Source organism: Dermacentor variabilis, chromosome 1, assembly GCF_050947875.1.
Source record: "Dermacentor variabilis isolate Ectoservices chromosome 1, ASM5094787v1, whole genome shotgun sequence".
Classification (NCBI taxonomy): Eukaryota; Metazoa; Arthropoda; class Arachnida; order Ixodida; family Ixodidae; genus Dermacentor; species Dermacentor variabilis.
In genome coordinates, this window is record NC_134568.1 from 16,477,309 (window position 1) to 16,490,980 (window position 13,672).

Genomic DNA, 13,672 nt, shown 5'->3' on the forward strand with positions numbered 1-13,672 from the left:
CCTGGTCGTGGCGCTGCGCAGCACACTGTCGTGGCGCTGCGCAGCACACTGTCGTGGCGCTGCCGGTCGGACACAATGACTGTAACGAGAAGATGGTCCCTGCTTTGGCATCGCCTGTTTCGGGCACAATGACTGGAACGAGATCCCTAGGCGGTCGCATCGCCGCAGACGCGCCTGGAAACACCTGGCGATGAGTGTTGCGGTGACGACGATCGGGCCAAAATGTCCGCCGCCCCGCCGCCGTCGCGCCGGCAAAACCACGTGTCGCAGGCGAAACGCAACACTGCGCTTACTGCTCCCGCTAACGGTATACCCGAGGCACCCACGCTTCGGTGCTTAGGCGGATGGGGCTAAGCCACCACCTGTTCGCGGGAGTCACGCTAGCGTGGCAAGATGCGCGGTCGTCTTTACACCTCAAGGAACCATGGGTGCAAAGCCAGGTGCACGGATGCCTTTTTTCTTTCACAGGAACACCTGCGCCTTGAACGCATATGAGCTCCCCCCTCTTCCTGCCTCTCCGACTGTGCTAAACTATTGGCTGTAGTCTTTTATACGACGCACGACTAAGGCAGACGGCAGAATCACCCCGGTGCGGGTTTGGCTATTAAGAAAAGAGCAGAAAATATGAAGCTGTCTGCTGGGCATTAACGTCTATCTGTCGATGTTGCCAATGGACGGTGCCGCGGCGGTTGCTATCCAGCGCGTCTCCTTATGGCGCCAACACTGATAGCACCACAGCGATCCCTCCTGTCTGGCCGTTTTGCTGGAGCAGCAGCCTGCGGCAGCTGCTGGGCCCGGTTGTCTAGCGTGCCGCACAAAAAACGGTGCCTCCCGCCGCGGTATCGATTCGCGGCCCAGTGAGCGCGCGCGGCGTGCAGTCGCCAGCGCCGTCGGCGCGGGCCCGTCGAAGGCCGTCGACCCAGTGGCACTCCTCCTGCCCGCGGCTCCGGAGGAGGCTTTTGCTGTCCTCTTCTGCTGCTTCCGCCGCACGCTGCACTGGCGTTGGTGGCGGCGCGCGGACGCCTTTTGTCGACCCGCATTTTTTTTTTTTTTTTTCGCCGTCTCGACGTCTTTCTTCCGCCTTGTGGCCGGCGTTCGCCGCTTCCTCTGTCGCTGCCTAAACCCGTTCTCTCTCGCGCGTTTGCTGTTTTATTCGCCCCTGCTGCGCATGGAAGAGCTCTGTCGATTTTTTTTTTTTTCCTTGACGCGATTGTCTGCTACAATGAGTTATCGTCATGACTGGACTTCACGAAACTGCGTTTCCCGGAAGAGGATTCTGAGAGGAAGCCAAGGCTGCACTGTCCGCTCGCGTGGCGCCTCCTTTCGCCACAGGCTGGCACCGCCTCCGAGCGCGCATCGTACGCATGCCATGGTCTACACGCAGCACGCAACAGGCTCCGCTGCAGCATATACCCTGAAAATAGTTGTGGATTTTATTGCTATAGCAATTATATGGACACTCCAGGCGTCTTTTTGCCGTGGCCGTGATATTCCATATAAAGTCCAAGGGCGATAACACCGTTGCTGCGCGTCGTATGTTGTACGTGCGAGTGAAAGCACGCGAGGGAAGCCGACAATCGCGGCTAAGTCTGGCACGCGCGAAGGAAGACAACTGAGAGCAAACGCGCAGTCTTCCGTCGCGCAAAAGGTCATGGGGGATGGGAGTGAGGGAGAACAGGCAGCGTTGTGCTCCTGCGGCAACTGCGCATTTAGCGACTGGGCGCAAGATGAACTGACGATCGCGGCTTAATCTCGCGCGCCATATTGGCCTCGAGCTCCGCCACTGGAAATGCTGGCGCCACCGTCGGCGTGACGTGCTATTAGGGATCACGTGGGCATAGCGGCCGCGTCGGCTGCTTCGGGAGCGCCGAAGCGAGCTGAAAACGAGAGTTTAAATTCCCTCGTACGCTGCGGTCCTCATTTAGTGGCGAGATTTTCCCGCTTCGAGTGTCTCCTTTACAACGTTTGAAAGCACTAGAATAGGTAGTGGCTGCCTTTGAAGGCGCGCAACATGGTAGGCTACTGCTCGGTGCCGCAGTGCCGGACGTACGCAACGGAGCCCGGCCGGTGTCAGCCTTATTCACACGTAGCCGCAGGACAAGAAGCTGCTTGAAGCTTGGCTCGCGAAACATAAAACCGGCAAACAGTCGTCGGCTACAACTCGGGTATGCAGCAAGCACAGACGCGAAGAAGATTTCTGCGACGGCGCCGGGTCTGCGATGTTCGGAAAACGCGCACTGAGAAGCTCGCCCGAGTCCGCTGCCCGACTAATGTCATGACGGTTTGGTCTATGAACTTGTCGATGCTATAGATACTGGCAAGTTCACTGGAATGGAAAGGGAGCGGTAAGACGCACATTAAAAAAAGGCATGGCATAGGGTCATGTTGTACGTGTTATGAATTAAAATGCACTGGATTACAAAAAAGAAGCAGCGGGAATCGCACGCTGAGAACACCGATAAACATACACTGCGACGCAACTCGAGAAATAATATGGAAACGTCCAATAATTTAGAAGAAAAAGAAAGATTGAATCGTCGCGACGGCACATCACAGTCCCCGTAGGCGTCGAAGTCTCTACAATGAACTTATTTTTGAACAGCTCTGATAGCACCCACGCAACAATGGTTGCTTGTATACTGTCAAATGCTCATATTCTGCGGCCTAAAGCTCATGGCACGGTGTGAAAACGCGCACGCGGCGAAAGCGAAACTGCGCGGACAAGCATGCAGACGTGCAGTCGGTCGCTGCGAACCCGTGCGATCGCTGCATTGAGGCTTCATTCTATTACGCTCCATTTAGTTATACAAACACTGTAAGAACATATTTCACATAGTTTCCTCTCAGCGTTTACCTACCTTTCACGCAAAAAGCTGGTTCGGAAGACTCCATCGCGGCGACCGCACGCAGTGGCGTTCACTGTACGTATTCGGTAAAGAGATAGCGTCTGTAAACGATTCTGTGCTTTCAGTTTGCCCAAGATTATTACTTAGACAGTAAAAAACTTCTCTCGTTTCGAAAGTGCTTACAGAGATGTCCGGGAGAGCTCGCGCGTGGTGTTTTCAGTGAGCGCTGACAGCAAAACCTATGAGGAGCGCGCCGCATGATCCCTCATACTACGCCAGCGAGGCGCTTCCGATAGATGGCGACTCCGTAACTCCTCGCCGCCAATATGGAGGAAAGCGGGGACACAGCGCGGGAGGGAGGGAGGCGGTTTCGACTCCGCCGCCAAGTGCGTACTCTGCACGGCCTCGCACGGTCGCGCGCGCCGTATCTTGAAACGGATCTGCAGACGGTTCGTATATTTGTGCGCGCTGTGTTTTCGCCACTCTTGTGTTGAAGCGATAGACCGCACGAACGTTACTTCGCTCGCTGCTGCTGCCGCGCTTGCTCACACCAGCGTTTTGATAGCGTGTCTGTGCTCATAGAGTGTGTTCATCTTTGCTTGTGCGCGTGGAAACCATGCTTGTTAATTCATTTAGTAAGCGAACGTTTCCAATATTATACGGCCGATAAATGTACTATCCTTACTTCGTATAGCTGTCTACTAATTTGCCATTGACCCGCCTTGGTTGCTCAGTGGCTATGGTGTTGGGCTGCTGAGCACGAGGTCGCGGGATCGTATCCCGGCCACGGCGGCCGCATTTCGATGGGGGCGAAATGCGAAAACACCCGTGTGCGTAGATTTAGGTGCACGTTAAAGAACCCCAGGCGGTCAAAATTTCCGGAGTCCTCCACTACGGCGTGCCTCATAATCAGAAAGTGGTTTTGGCACGTGAAACCCCAAATATTATTATTATTAATTTGCTATCGCAATCGATGCTTCGGTTTTCGGGCGAAACTGTGACTTTTTTGTGCGCCGCAATTCGGTAACTGTACCGAGAGAAAGGCGGATAAAGGCAGGGATATTAACCGTGTGTGTGCGTGTATTAACGTATACGCGCACACACATGCGCACGCGCAAACTTTTCGGCGAGGGACGATTGTTGGCTTGTTCATCATTTTTTGTGCTTTGACGTTATAGCAGCATAAATGTGGTCGAATAGGTTGGAGTCTTTTTCTTTTTTTTTTTTGTTTCTTTTTTTTTGACGTTAATGGAAATGTCGCATAGATATCTTTGTTTTCTCGAAACAACACAGGCGGGTTGGAGGACTTTGAGTTGATATTCGAGTAAACGAAGAGTTAAGCAGTAAGGGGGGCTTGTTGCAAGGGCCGAGCTATGCGTAACGATTAAAACATATTTCAAGGTTATCATGGTCCTTGAAGAGCCAGTCAGCATTGAATTGCATTACTTGAGGCATTGCGCGTACACAAACACACGGCGTATTTATGTTTATACTAGCGAGAACGAAGGGCAATCCGGTGTTGGCCGCCGCTCATGGCAAGTGGCGCAGTGGAATAAAAAAAAAAGTGAGTGGTTGGCTTTCTCTGTCTGTGCGTGCGTGCGTGCCTCTACTATGAATCAGTAAGAATACGCGAACGAGAGAAGAGACAGACTCGCTTAAGCTTAATTGCCTGAAATTGCCCCAAGTGTACGTTCGCTGCGTAACTAAACGCTAAATGGGCTCTTATCCCCCATAATATAAGCGCCACAGACTGGCGTATGTCGATAAAGGGAAACGCGCTTTGTAAAAGTCTGCTTTCTCGTTTATCCCTTTTTGTTTTCGGCATGATCGCGTGTGGCGTCTTCACAGCCCACTGTATCGAATATGCGAGAAAACAAAAAAGGAGAAATCTTAGCGTCCTTCCTTTTCTTTTTTTTTTGAATCAGCAGTGTAGCCGACATTAACGCGTGTGTAAGCGTTCGGTGAGTGTCCTTCCAACAGCGGAAATGCTCGGGAAAACTTTATTTCACTGTTGTCCTTTTGGCTGCTCGTTCCGATTCCCCCTTGATATAGAGCGGCCTTTGCGAGACCGGATCTTCGTCCGCCCGTGGTGGGCAAGAATCGACTTCTGCGAAAAAGCTTCGAGAGGAAAACCAACAGCTCGAAGGTCGTGGTTGTGGTGAACGCTCTTGACCCAGCAGCCCCTCGCTTAAGCAAACACGCGCCGGCCGACGATGCTGCTATTCGTGAACAGCCAAACGAATGGAGGGCTGAAAGCGGAGAACTCGGCGGTGTGTTTTACGATGCTTGCTATTTTGGGAACAGAGACAGGCGGCTCTCGTGTTCTGCGCACTTTGCAGCGCTTGGGAGGCGGTCGTATTTCGCCGTCGAATCTGTGAAGCAAAATACAAAAAAAATAAAAATAAGTCAAACACGGCAGACGTCATGTAGTGCAGGACCTTAAAGTCTCGGGGCGAAAAGCCTTCCAGTTTCGCGCAATCGCTCTGCGACACAGAGACAGGTTCTCGTGGATTTGTTCAAGTGTAGTCCGGGGGCATGTGAAGGGGGGGGGGGGACATCTGAGTTATATAGACATGCAGGACAAGCACCGGGCCTTGTCCTGCGCAGTTCTGCGTCAGTTTCCTTGCTTGACATTTGCCTGCTCGTGAATCGGCCGTGGAATAACCAGCAACTACTGCTAACGAGATTGTGCCCATCTACGACAGCTGGTTCGTGCGCGCGCGTTTTCTGCGTCAGTATCGTGCTCGTGCGCAATTCCACCTCGACGGCCTCTCGTATGCGCCTGCCGCCTTGTATTACGACAGCGCCGACGCACTTATAGCAGCCTGAGCTAAAGATTTGTGGTGGTTTTTATTTAATAATTGTTATTATCACAACGCGAAGTGTGCGTGTGCCGGGCATTCCGGTCAGTGTTTGCATGCAGTGCAGCATGCAGTGCGAGAAACTGCGGTCCTTGCATCGAGGTAAGGATAATCGATGACGCGGACAGGGCGTACGTCCTGTGTACCACTGTACTTGTCATTTCTTGTTTGTTTGAAATATGTCAGGTCCGATACAGGAGTTCAACGTCAAAGAAATAGAGAGGAAAAGAGAGTGGCGGTAAGGCTTTCAGCTGTAGCCTTAGTTTTAACGTAGGCAATCAACTATGTAACGGACGATCTCTATCGTGCCGTGGGGTTAGCACAACTCCTTCCTGCCTGAACTCATAAAGGAAATAATTCCTATACTGTATCGCCATATGCGGACAGTAAACGCGAGCGAATTGTATACTCGCATGCCCTGGGATACCTAGTATATGCGACCGTCCATACCCGCGCATGGTTAGCTCCAGCTGTGGCGTGTACAGGTGTGCTCCGAGGGTCATCATTGTTCTCTTTAGCCCGGCGTCAGGCTGCGCGCCGTACGGAAGAAACAGTCTGGAAGAAAAGCAGTAAGGTATAGCCCGGAGATCTCCGAGTGGCGCCCTCTCGCGTGTGACGTCAACGGGAGCACTGCACTATCGCGCCTGCGCGCTCGCCATGTGAAGTCAACTTGATGGTGTCGGCCTACCTGTTCTGCTCGAGTTTTTGAGAGGTGAGTCTACTGGTTTGTAGAACAGTATATGCGAAATGCTTCCAGGACACTATTCCCTGCGACATCGAGCGAGTCGCCGTCATTGCGCTTGGTGCGGATCGCTCGTGGCGTCGTCTGATAGTCACCAGTGTGTACGTGAACTTGCGTGTACGGCGTTGGTTTCTCGTCATTGCTGTTCCGTTGTCGTGGCGCACTCATAGTGATTTGTCGGCCCTTTTTCTACGATGAACTGCAGCATTTGACCTTCAGCTACTGTCTGCGCTGTAATACTGTCCAACGCGTGCTGCGCGTTCGATCATCCGCTCCGTTGGCCACAGACATTCCGATTTTGTTGCTGCGCGGCGCGTTAAGCATGTCACGAAAAACGTTTGATGCCATTCTCAGCAAACTAGGTGGCCGCTGCGATACCTTAATGCATGCACTGCTTTAGCAACATTACAACAAAATGCGGTCTGGAACGCCTGATAAAGGGGTGGACAAAATTAGTGGGCATTACAAACTTACGTAGTCTTGTGCTGTAGTGTTGATCTTCGCAAGATAATTTTAAACTTGGATTACTTGCATCTTGACACAACTCGCCCTTTCATGGTTGTCGGCTTAGCGTAAGCCTTCCTTTATTTGCTCCCTAGTCGACGCGAAGAAAGAAAGAGAGAGGAAGAGGATAAATGAAAGGCAGGCAAGTTAACCAGGACTGAGCCCGGTTATCTGCCCTGCACTGGGAAAAATTATAAGAGAAATTCCGTTGCGAATATCGCCGACGAAGTAACAGTTCTGTGTTCTATATCACAGCAGGTCACTCATCCCGGTAGCCTTCAGAAATTGCAGCAGCGCTTTTGTGGCCTTTTGTATCCGCGATATATGCGAGGCCATGGTTCCAAGATCTTGCTCAAGCTTAATGGTTTTCTGCACAACTGATTTAGAGCTGTGCAGAGGTCATGCCTTTCATTTTCAAAGGATGCGCAGGAGGTGTTCTATAGTCTCCTCAACACTGCAGTTGTTGCACTGGGCGCTGTCGGCTATCCCCCACAAAAAAATGATTGCTGGCTCTCCCGTAATCGAGAGTAGATGTAATCCTGCAATGGCTACCGGCAAATCAGATTGGTTGGAGATGATACTAGCCACAATCTTAAAATGAGTGTAGTGCATGTTCGCTACAGCACACCGCACCACACCATACTGTGCACTGGTCCGTATGGACGCTGTCTACCTAGAGGGAGGAAACCGGCTGAAAGCGGCATGACAGGCAGTGAAAGACGCCAGGGAGAGAGAGCGCACTACCCAGCTAGAAGAAATTAAAGCGCCTGAAGGAAGTGCCATGCGGCGTGGCGCCATCTCTCGAGGCGACGCGAAACCCGCGCCGCGGAACTCACGGACCGCTGGCATTTAGAGGAACACAAGCAACCTTGTCTCGGCGCCAAAAGATGACAGTGAAGTGTATGGTGCCCTTTATCTGCCTTTTGAACGTCGCTATAGGAAGGAAATGACAAAACTTCATCGTACTAGGAGTTACAGCTTCAGTGATATTGTGAACCAATAGTAGGCAGAATTCGGAAGCAATATTTTTTGTAACTTGTTTGGGCAGTAACAGCGTATGTAATGCAGTGCTGCACAAAGGGTCGGGGCCTGAGACCGCATTTTCTTAAGCTTTGACTGGTTACCCGGATGATCTCGTTTTGTTCTCACAACTTGCCCCGACGTTCTAGTTTGAGTGCCCGGATAACCGGATAACGGCTCTAGCTTTTGGTTCAAGGTTACTTGAAGGTATCCGACAACGGGAGCTAGAAGCATTTCATGCTTAAAATTAATGTGCATTGGTGAATGCAAAGCCCATGCGTAAGCGACCCAGCACTATTCCGTAGCTTCGGGGAAGACCAGATAAAGCCAAGGTTGCGTATAGATGGGTCCAGAGGATGCAACCGATGGTGAGTGAATTCCCCAGGTGTGTGCTACTTCTCCAATTTCATACGGTGCGCTAGCTTACATCTTTAAGTGCTGGGTGCCTGTTCTACTCAAATCAGCTGCACTACAGTGCGCTACAGGTACTGTTACGTAGGTTCCCAGACGTTCGCGCCGACGTGGCCGACTTCAAGGTGTATGTGAGACATGGCGTTCATCCAGGGCGTGCCCAACACGGTCCACTACTTAATGGAAGAAAGAATGGAAGAGGAAGAAAGAAGTGTTCGCCGTGAGTCGGCAACTGGGCAAACCCACCGCGTTCCTCACGATGTTTTCGTCCGAGGTGCACTGGGATCGGCTGATCTAGCTCCTGGAACGTCTGAGAGTGCAGTGCAACGACGAGGTGCGGAGATCGATAGAGGACATGTATTACCTGGACAGACTGGAACTGTGGAACAACGACACGGGGGCGTGCGTCATCTACGCCAACAAACTGTTCGACGTGATCCTTAACATTCTCAAAGACAACAAGGTGTCCCCGTTCAAGCCGTACAACGTTGTGGACTCCTTCAACCGGGTGGAGTTTCAGCAGAGAGGAAGCGCGGACATCCACATTCTACTGTGGCTACGTGTCCGAGACGATCAGCACGACCGAGTTTCTCATTTCGCTAGAGACGTCGGTTCTGCAACGGGAGTGGACGCAGAACCATTAGCACACGCACACGTGCTTCAAGAAGAACAAGAAGTGCCGGTTCGGCGCACCGTTCTTGCCCAGGAGGAGAACGATGGTGATCATTCCGTTCCCGCCCACCGAAAACCCCAACGAAATGTACAAGCACAAGGCGCTCAAGGCCAATTTTCGAGAAATACACGCGGCGTTGGAACACACCGAGTGCGAAGACGTACGGGAATTTCTTAACCAATTCCAAGTGAAATCGTAGCAGGAATACATCGACATCCTGCGATCGGGACTGGCGATACCGTGTATCCTCATGGAACGCACAACCATTCCACTTTGCTTTTCGTTTGAGAGCTTTGACTGTCGTAAGCTTTGGCTACCATTCCATCTTCACAGAATGGTATGGTTGACATTTTTTTACAAGGAAGCTGTTTATGACAAAGGTTTCGGAAAATTTTGATGTTGATGTTGTGATGTTCATGAGAGGTTGTCCTCTAGTGTTAGTATAGTAACTCTGGTAATTGTAGAGCGCCGTGCTACGTGAGCACGCAATCAGAGCGCGAGGAAACGTATAAAGATTTGGACGACGCTTAAAGGGACACTAAAGCGAAACAATAAATCAGTTGAGACTAATGAAGCATTGGAACGGCAAGTTGGGCCAGTTGGTTGGGATTCATGGTATGGGTTGTAACAGCGCACACAAGACAGGGACAACAGAAGAATAAAAGCGCTGTGTCGTTGTGTCAGCGCTGTGTCGTCGTTTTATTCTTCTGTTGTCCCTGTCTTGTGTGCGCTGTTACAACCCATACCATGAATGAAGCATTGTTTGAGAACCCTGCAGGCAGTCATTTAAAAAAATAGTTTGATTATTAGATGAGAAAATGAAGGTCCAAGTATCAGTATTTGAATTTCGCGCCGATACCCCAGCGCCGGTACGTCAGCGTGACGTCAGGGATTCCAAAGTATGTTTTCGCATTTGGGCCGCGTTGGCTGAGTAAAGGTTCCCGAAACTTGTCATGTTTAATATTTGGTTCCTTTAAAACACGATGTAGTCAATCTGTACCGCTATATATAATTAGTAGGCGCTAGAAGACGCCATCAAAATCGAAGACGTCACAGCTACCAGGTGCGGGAACTCAAGTAGGCGTCGCCACCCGTATTCCATTCTTGGGCTTTTTCTGGCTTACCAAACGTCTTATCGTTTTATGAGTGGTGTTTTTGGTGTTGTAGAAAGGTAATTTACGGATGCAGAAGAAATCATTTTTCACTTCAGTGTCCCTTTAAGCTTCACCTTTAAGGGTGTAACGTGATAGCATTCAAAGATCCCTGACGGCTTCTCACGCTTCCCGGCAACTGCAGCCTATGTGACCGTAATGTTTGCCGGGAAACGCTCGCGGTGAACACTATGCAAGGTATATATATGTAGGCTGGCAGCGAAGCTTCCGTAGATGCCCACATGTCAAGAAAATGGGGCTCGTTGTAACCGTCGCCGGTTACAACGATAGGTGTACTATCTATCTATCTATCTATCTATCTACGTATCGTGCGGACAACTAACAGCAAGCACAAAATGAAAGAAAATGAGACATCATAACCGGAAATGACAGTGAAGTCAGTATCTTACGCTGCTAGGCGCTAATGTTCGAATTTCTTTAGTGTCCGGCATTGCGGCCGCTACGACAGCATTTATTTTTGTTTTGAGGCTGAGGCGACCTTGCGACTCAGCCTCAAGACACGCTGGCGAGCTGAAACGCCGGCGTGTCCTTTACTATGAGGAGTGGCGTATGTCTTAATGTAAACGTAATTAGGCTGTTATTGACGGCGATCGCTGCAGTAGCTTCCTTAGGAACGTAAGAGAATAAGATGGAAATAACTGTCACTGCCAAAGAGCTTTCAAAATCAACTTCACGTTTATTCATCTTGAATGGTGCAACCAATATAACTGACCAACCAAACCTGTTTCAGTGATGAAAATTACTATGGCCAGCACACAGTCGTAACGCATAGCAACCTGTGCGAATCCTTTTTGCAGAATCATTTGCAATTCCGTACCACACCATGTATTCATATACAACAGTTATCAGACAAGACAACATTGCCCCAGATTATCATTTAGAAAACACTCCACCTACTAATTTTGCTGCCCGTTTCTGGACGTTTCTTTGCGCGGCGTTCCGCATTTATCGTCACGACGAGACAAGCGCGTCGGATGCCGCAGCGTGAACTCGCACGATAAAAAAAAAACCTGCACTCTCACTTTTCGCCAACAAATGCAGTGCGCTAGCTCACGCAAAATTTGAAGTGAAGCGCACGCCACACTTTGAAGAAACACGCAAGTAAATAATAATAATAATAATAATAATAATAATAATAATAATAATAATAATAATAATAATAAAAGCTTGGACGAAACCGCCGCGTTCAAGTGAGCAACGCCATTCCTCACAACATAAAAGCTGGCTTGCACAGCCATACCAAGTCTTGCGCCAGAATCACTGGTTGGTAGGGGTCGCCAAGAAAGAACTAATAAATTGTGAAATAGAAAGGAATAACACGTGTTCTTTTAGTGCAGGAAAAAGGTATGAAACGGAAAATTTACTCGTGTGCGAGTACTCTGATTAAACATTTTCGAAATTGTTTTTTCACTTAGGTTTGCTTGCTTCAATGTTTGTCTCCCCCTCACCTAGGCGCGTTTAACCGTGCACCGCTATTATCCCTGGCGATAAGTTTTGGCACGCTTTTCGTTCGAAGCTTCGCGACCTATTTAGATGGACCTTGCACTATGCGCGAAGGCGGGCTTTCTGGTAGATGAGCCGCTATGCGGCGGAGGCGAGCGCCATCTGGAAGTGTTTCAAGGAAGCGGGTGTGCCGCTCCTTGGACTCCGAGATATTTATGCGCCGGCGTGCGCAAATGACGGACGCCGTCTCCGGTCTATGCATTGTAGAAACGCTGAAAAAAGGGGTTTGAGTTTTCGCGCAACAGAATTGTTTTCTCGTATATTCAAATTACATTCGAATAGCTATCGTAGCTGTAGGTTCTGTGTAAGTCGTAGTTTACGATTCTTCCGCGTATTTTAGCTTGAGAAATTCAATTCGTTCAATCAATTCCTTGCGTCACATGCAAGGCCTGGGTACGCATGGTTCGAAAATGTTTTTGCCGAAAGGGTGTCCGACGCCGGACGCGGGACGCCGACGCTTACACCACTGCTGACACCGACGCCAGATTTTTTGCGACACGGGCTCCTTAGCGATATCGCGTTCAAAAGGCAGCTATTCTATCTGGAGCGTAGCAGACGACATAGACGAGTCACCCGGCTGACGTCACCGGAGCGCCGTATGCCGCATGAGGCTGATATCGTGAGTGGTATGCGCCGACGCCGCATACCGTTCTAAGTGGCAGCTGCTTCGTCGTCGATGGACCTGAAGGGCTTACCAAAAGGAGGAACACTGTTAGAATCGTGTCTGTGGCGCACTGTGTTGTTCGTAACCCGAAACGAGCACTTGGTTTGTCTTATATGGGGCGCTCTGCCTTTGTGGGAAATGTGTGGAACAATGTTGCCAAGCAGCTGGAGCTGCGCGTATGGTACACGCTCATCGGGATCGCATTGCCAGTCGTATGTTCTCCTGGTTATTTTTCACGACATCACAGCATGTGAACAAGTCGGCACAGAGTGGAGAAGCGTGACCTTAGAATTACGCGCTCGACCAGCTAACGATTCCTGCCTCCTTAAGCCTTCTCTCGACCCTTGCCATGCGCCAAAGAGGTGGCGTTTTCATAATTTCTTTCGGATTTCGTAGTTACCGTGTTTCACACTGCATACACGGCGAAGTTTCTTGCTGTGCATTTTGTAAGATTGCATTTTCTGATTGTGCCACAGGCTTTGGATGCATGCAAAAGCTTGCGAGAACTCTCGAGCAGCGGCGCTAATATATTTTCTGTTTACTTATAGGTTACGTAGCAATCTACATTCATTCATTCATTCATTCATTCATTCATTCATTCATTCATTCACAAGCACGGGACAAGCAGGGGCTAATATATTATCTATTTATTTATTGGCTACGTAGGAGTCTATTCATTCACATAGACGGGTTACGAAGCAGTGCGTGTAGTGGTTTGTCGTCGGTCTAGTATAGGTTATTGCCCAGGATGGTTCAGCTTGGACCCAAATCTTAGCGCATAGCAATTTCAGTACACTGTGACCATCGAAAGGCTGCATACGGCGGCAGGCGTCACACCGGCAGCGTCACTATAGGTTACTGTATGTGAGGCCGCGTTCCGGTGCCTATCCTCAAAGCGGCGACTATGTGCCTGGCAAAGGACCTGTGCCGCGGTTCTCTGCGTGGTATACATCCGCCGCGTAAGACTTATGATACGGCACCGAGCAAGAGAGGTCGTAGTAAATAATACTTTATAAAACACGACCTTCCGTTTAAATGCAACGCCGCACGTGCTCTTCAGTCTTTCAATGACGAACCTTCTGCAGGACTTATATGTGAATGGCTTTCCCAACTTCAAGCGCTGTATGCGCATAACGGCAAGCCGTGACCATTTTCCTTGATATTAATTCAATGGGCTCAGTTTCTTGCATCATTCCCTTCTGCAATGAAATGTACCTATAGGCGGCACAAATTATGTTTAACCGCAATCGTGGCGGAGTGTCCTCCAAAGCTCGTC

The 13,672-nt window shown here is 50.1% G+C and overlaps 1 protein-coding gene across 3 annotated transcripts in view; it reads left to right on the forward strand.

Moving 5' to 3' along the window:
• LOC142575565 (phosphatidylcholine:ceramide cholinephosphotransferase 2-like) overlaps positions 1-13,672 on the forward strand; it is a 276,015-nt gene that overhangs the window by 129,655 nt on the left and 132,688 nt on the right. The window contains exon 1 of one of the 3 annotated variants that reach the window (XM_075685059.1): positions 6,395-6,419. The exons of the other annotated variants lie outside the window; for them this stretch is intronic. The gene's annotated coding sequence lies outside the window, so the exon portion shown is untranslated. Of the gene's footprint in view, positions 1-6,394; positions 6,420-13,672 lie in introns of those variants that run through there. 3 annotated transcript variants of the gene reach the window in all.